Below are 5,765 nucleotides of genomic sequence, written 5' to 3'. Positions count from 1 at the left end.
TGCTGAAGGAGGTGTGTTTCTGGGAATGGGTATTGGGATGTTATAGCCATGCCCCGCTTGCCACTTAATTTCTCTACTTCTTCCCTGCTGATGTGAAGATATGATGCCCAGCGGTTCCTGTCATGCTTTCCCAACGATGATGAAATGTCTCCCTGAAACTATAAACTGGAAATAAAACATTTCCTTCCATAAGATGATTCTGGTAGGATGTTTTGTCCCAGCAACAAGAAAATAACTGTTCTACCCATGTCATTGGACTTCTTTTTTTTTTTTTTTTTCTCGAGGTAGCTCAGGCTGACCTGGAATTCATTATGTAGTCTTAGGGTGGCCTTGAACTCACAGAGATCCTCCTACCTCTGCCTTCCAAGTGCTGGGATTATGCACCACCACACCTGGCTAGATTTCTTTTTTGTGGTTGTTGTTGAGACCAGCTTTTACATTTTCACTAGGCAGCTCAGGCTGTCCTGAAACTCATCTTATAGCCCAGACTAGCCTGGAACTCACAATAGTCTTACTTAACCCCTCCAAGTGCTAGGATTACAGGCATATGACACCATGCCCAGCAATGGTTAGATATTTTAATTTCTGTTGTTCATTTTCTTGTTTGATTTGGGACCAGCTTTCATGTAACTCAGGCTGAGTTCAAACTCACTTTGTAGCCAAGGATAAACCCATGAACTCCTAATCATCATGACATTACCTCCAAATGCTTGGATGTCCAGTCAAGGCTATCTTAATTTTTCACTACTTTAGGTAAAGAACATTATGATACACATCTTCATGGAGACTTATTTCCTTTAGTTATTTACAATTTTTTTTTAATTTTATTTTTTTATTTATTTTGAGAGCGACAGAAACAGAGAGAAAGACAGATAGAGGGAGGGAGAGAGAATGGGCGCGCCAGGGCTTCCAGCCTCTGCAAACGAACTCCAGATGTGTGCTCCCCCTTGTGCATCTGGCTAACGTGGGACCTGGGGAACAGAGCCTCGAACCGGGGTCCTTAGGCTTCACAGGCAAGCGCTTAACCACTAAGCCACCTCTCCAGCCCTATTTACAATTTTTTTAATTCATTTTGCTGATTTTTTGTTGTTGTTTGAAATAGCATCTCATGTCACCCAGGCTAGTCTTGAACTTTCTGTACAGCTGAGGCTGGCCTCAAACTCTTGATCCTCCTGCCTTGGACTTCCAAGCCTGGGATTATAGCTGTGTGATACCACACCCAGATTTTATTTTTATTTTTAACCTAATAGCACTGTCATAAGAAAGCATGCTTTGAATACTGATTCTGAGAACATTGTTGAAATTTGCTTCATAATCTAGCATATGGCCAATTTTCCTAAATATTTCTTCATAAAACATTGGCACCATTGGAAATCAGTAGAGCCATCCAGAGGTGAGGCCTAACCAAGTATAGTGACGTATGCCTATAATCCCAGCATTTGGGAGGTTGAGTTAAAAGGATCATGAGTTCAAAGCCAGCATAAAATACACAGAAATAACCAGCCTCAATGAAAAGACATTATTCTTTGTATGTTTTGTTGCCCCAATGTCCTGAAACTAATGTACTTGTGCAGAAGGCATCATGAATGAATGATGACATTTTCTTTAGCCTTCAAAATCTCTTTTTTTTTCCATAATTAAAACTTTATTGAAAAACTGACACCAAAATAGGAGATTGACATTGCATACCTTACAAAACCAAACATTGCATTGTCTTGGTAGAGTAACTGAACTTAAGATAAGGCTTTCTATGAGAAAACATAAATTCAGCAAGTTGTATAGATGGTTAATGTTGTTTTCTTCTGAATGAACAGCCTTCTGTGAGTCTGGCCTTTCCTCCTGTGGGCTGCCACAGCACTGTAAACAGCCTACACACAGAACCACAGTCTGAGCATGGCTGAAAACCGTGGTGATTTTGTAGCAACCTGGACATTTTACGTCCATGAAGTAGGAATTTGGACTCTGAACCAGCCTTTTCTTTTTATGTCTTTTCTTTTCCTCTTCCAAGGAAGGGTGTAGTAGATCTCTGGCCAAAGGCATGGCAACCGTCCCGCCTAGCCTTCAAAATCTTATAAACATGTTTGTATTGTTCCTGCAAAGATACTTGTTTTTAGCTTCTAACCTCATTTCCAAGCATTATATATTGATTGTTCTATAATTATCATATAGTTGGCTAATTTTGACTAAGTGATCCTGTGGTTGTTGTGAGTCTTCAGTACCTTCTTGTCCCGTTGTGAATCAGAACAAGTAATGGTTGTTCTGTCACATGGCTCTTAGGTGGATTCTGGGTTCCTCCATGCAGTTGAAACAAAACCTACCTTGTAGCTGGGCGTGGTGGCGCACGCCTTTAATCCCAGCACTCAGGAGGCAGAGGTAGGAGGATCGCCGAGAGTTCAAAGCCACCCTGAGAATAGATAGTGAATTCCAGGTCAGCCTGAACTAGAGTGAGACCCTACCTTAGAAAACAAAACAACAACAACAAAAAAAAACTACCTTGTGTTTCAACCTCACTCAGAGGCCTATGCCAAATATTTCTGTTTTGTTTTTTTTTTTTCAAATATGAGGTCAATTTATTTTTGTTACAGGAAGAAGTTATATATTTTAAGGGAGCATATTTTGAGTTGGAGGGTATACTCTTAATATAATGAAGAACAAATAGCCTGTGTACACATGTACCATTTGGGCTAGTTGTTTTTTCTCCCAAACAGGATGTATATTTTTAATTATTTATTTATTGATGAGAGGCAGAGAGAGGCAGATAGAGACACAGAGAATAGGTGTGCCAGGGCCTCCAGCCACTGCAAATGAAAACTAGATGCATGTGCTACCTTGGACATCTGGCTTTCATCGGTACTGGAGAATCAAATCTGGGTCCTTCGGCTTTGCAGGCAAAAGCCTTAACTCCTGAGCTATCTCTCCAGCCCAAGATGTATCATTTTTACAAAGAAAATTTTATAAGTGTCTATGTTGACTCATCTTGTATTAAAAAGAGTGTCAAGGGCTGCAGAAATGGCTTCCTGGTTAAGTGTTTGCCTGTGAAGCCTAAGGACCCCCATTCGAGGGTCTATTCCCCAGGACCCACGTTAGCCAGATGCACAAGGGGGCACATGTGTCTGGAGTTCGTTTGCAGTGGAGGTCCTGGCGCGCCCATTCTCTCTCTCTCTCTCTCTCTCTCTCTCTCTCTCTCTATCTGCCTCTTTCTCTATCTGTCACTTTCAAATAAATAAATAAAAGTAAATAAAGTTTTAAAAAAGAGTGTCAAGCTTTTTTAAATGATATGTAACAAGAATATTTTTTGATTTGTGTTTCAAAAACTAAAAATAAAATATTGAAAGACAACCCACAAGGGGTGGGGACTTGTGGTAAGTCTTCAGGCAATAAAGGATTGCACTTGAAGGAAATAGTGGGACTTCCGTTTCTTCTTAATCTTTTTTTCATATTCTGGTCCATGAGGTAATCAGTTTTACTTCACCATGAACTGCTGCCAAAGGCCCAAGGCAGTAAAGGTCAATAAATCATAGAGATCTCCAAAATGGTCACCCAAAATAAACTTCCTCTTGATAAATTGATTATATCAAGACTCTGTTACCATGCCAGAAAACACATTCTATCACATTTCCCTTATGTTATTTGAAGATATCATTAAATGCATATATAATTTCAGAATTAGCATCTCTTCCTGGTTAATTTAATCCACTTTCATTATGTAGTCTTTATTCACAATAATACAGTTTTCCTTTGGAGACTACTTTCGGTACAATATGAGTGGACTACTCTAGCTTTCTTTTGATTAGTGTTGTCCTGGAATATCCTTTTCCATGTTTTTTAGTACTTTGAGACAGTCTCACACTGTCAGGTTGGCTTGAAACTTACTATATAACCCAGGCTAGTCTAAAAATTGTGGCAATCTGCCTACCTCAGCCTCCTTAGTGCTAGGATTACAAGTTTCAGCCACCACACCTGGATTTTGTATTTTTTTTTAATTTTTAATGTTTTCACTTGCCAGAGAGTTGATACATGCTCACTAATTCCTTTCCCTCCTTTTTATTTTATTTCTATTTATTTGAGAGAGAGAGACAGAGAGAGAGAGGGAGAGAGAGAGAATGGGCACACCAGGGCCTCCATCCACTGCAAACGAACTCCAGACGTATGCACCATCTTGTGCCTCTGGCTTACGTGGGTCCTGGGGAATCAAACCTGGGTCCTTTGGTTTTGCAGGCAAGCAACTTAACTGATTAACCATCTCACCAGCCTTTCCTTTCCCTCTTTCCAAGTCAAACCCAGGACTATATTTTCCAGGATTAAAAAAAATATATATTCATTTTTTGGAAGGAGAGAGAGAGAAAGAGGTAAATAGAGAGAGAATGGGTGCACCAGGGCCTCTAGCCACTGTAAATGAATTCCAGACACCTGTGCCACCTTGTGTATCTGGTTTATATGGGTACTGGAGAATCGAAACTTGGTTTCTTAGGCTTCCCAATCAAGCAGTTATGCTATGCCATCTCTCCAGCCCTATTACCCATATTTTCCCTTTTCATGGTAGGGTCTCACTCTAGCCCAGGTTGACCTGGAATTCACACTACTCTCAGGGTGGCCTTGAATTCACAGCGATCCTCCTACCTCTGCCTCCTGGGTGCTGAGATTAAAGGTGTGTGCCACCACGCCCAGCTAAGGATTTTTATTATTGTTGTCTTCAGTTATGTTGGGACCATGTGAACTGAATTCTGGCCTTCAGAAGAATGTGGGCAGAAGTAATGTATATACTGCTTCTAGGCTTGGCCCCTGAAATGTTTTACAGACTCATAGTCTTCTATTTCCTGTAACTCTACCCCCACCTTCACATACTCTGAGACCCAAAATTGCAAGATGGTAAATTAGAAATGATTCTTTTTTATTTCTTTTCTTTTTTTTTTTTTGAGGTAGGGTCTCACTCTAGCCCTGGCTGACATGGAATTCACGATGTAGTCTCAGGGTGGCCTTGAACTCTCAGCAATCCTTTTACCTCTGCCTCCCGAGTGCTGGGATTAAAGGCATGTTCCACCACACCCGGCTAAAGGTTCTTGATTCTATTATTACTGATTAGAGGAGAGACAGATGGAACAGCAGCCTTACTTGAACTGTGACGTGAGCAAGAAATAAGCTTGGGGGTTGGGGCTAGGGCTGCGTTTGTAACACATATAGCACTTGCCTAGTATGTGCAAGGCTCTGGGTTCTATCCTCAGCACAAGGACAAAGGGGTAGAGGGAGAAACTTGTGTTAAGCCCCATCAATCCTAAGGGCTATTTGTTGGGTTTTTTTTTTGTTTTTTTTTTTTTTAATTCTTCAGACTTTCTTTTAATAAACCCAACTTCTCCATGTCAAACATCACTGAACCAAAAGAGAATTCCAAGCAGCCTTATTATATAGATACATCTTAGACGTAAGGAAATTAAGTACACTTTGAAATGAATTTCAAAACACAGCACACAAATACCACAACCCCAGAGAGCACAATATAAAAATCCTAAGGGCTATTTGTTATAAGAGCTAACATTAATTATTCTGGTATACAATGTTTTTGTATTTTAAGTTTCCATTGGAGTATAGCAAATATCTGTATCATTTTCCTTTGTTTTAATCCAAACTGTGGATACCTGTTTTTTAGCTGGTGTCTTTAGTACACTTATATTTCTTTTTTGTTTTGTTTTCTTTTGGGGGGCGGGTAGCATCTCACTTTAGCTTAGGCTAACCTGGAATTCACTTTGTAGTCTCAGGCTGGCCTCGAA

At 40.2% G+C, this 5,765-nt stretch overlaps 1 pseudogene; it reads right to left on the bottom strand.

The window, feature by feature from the left end:
- Nucleotides 1–1,628: 1,628 nt before the first annotated feature.
- Nucleotides 1,629–2,048, bottom strand: LOC101597080 (annotated as a pseudogene).
- Between the last annotated feature and the right edge of the window lie 3,717 nt (nucleotides 2,049–5,765).

This window comes from Jaculus jaculus, chromosome X, assembly GCF_020740685.1.
Source record: "Jaculus jaculus isolate mJacJac1 chromosome X, mJacJac1.mat.Y.cur, whole genome shotgun sequence".
Taxonomy (NCBI): Eukaryota; Metazoa; Chordata; class Mammalia; order Rodentia; family Dipodidae; genus Jaculus; species Jaculus jaculus.
The sequence above is the reverse complement of the archived record's forward strand: the minus strand, read 5'-3'. Positions and strand labels throughout refer to the sequence as shown.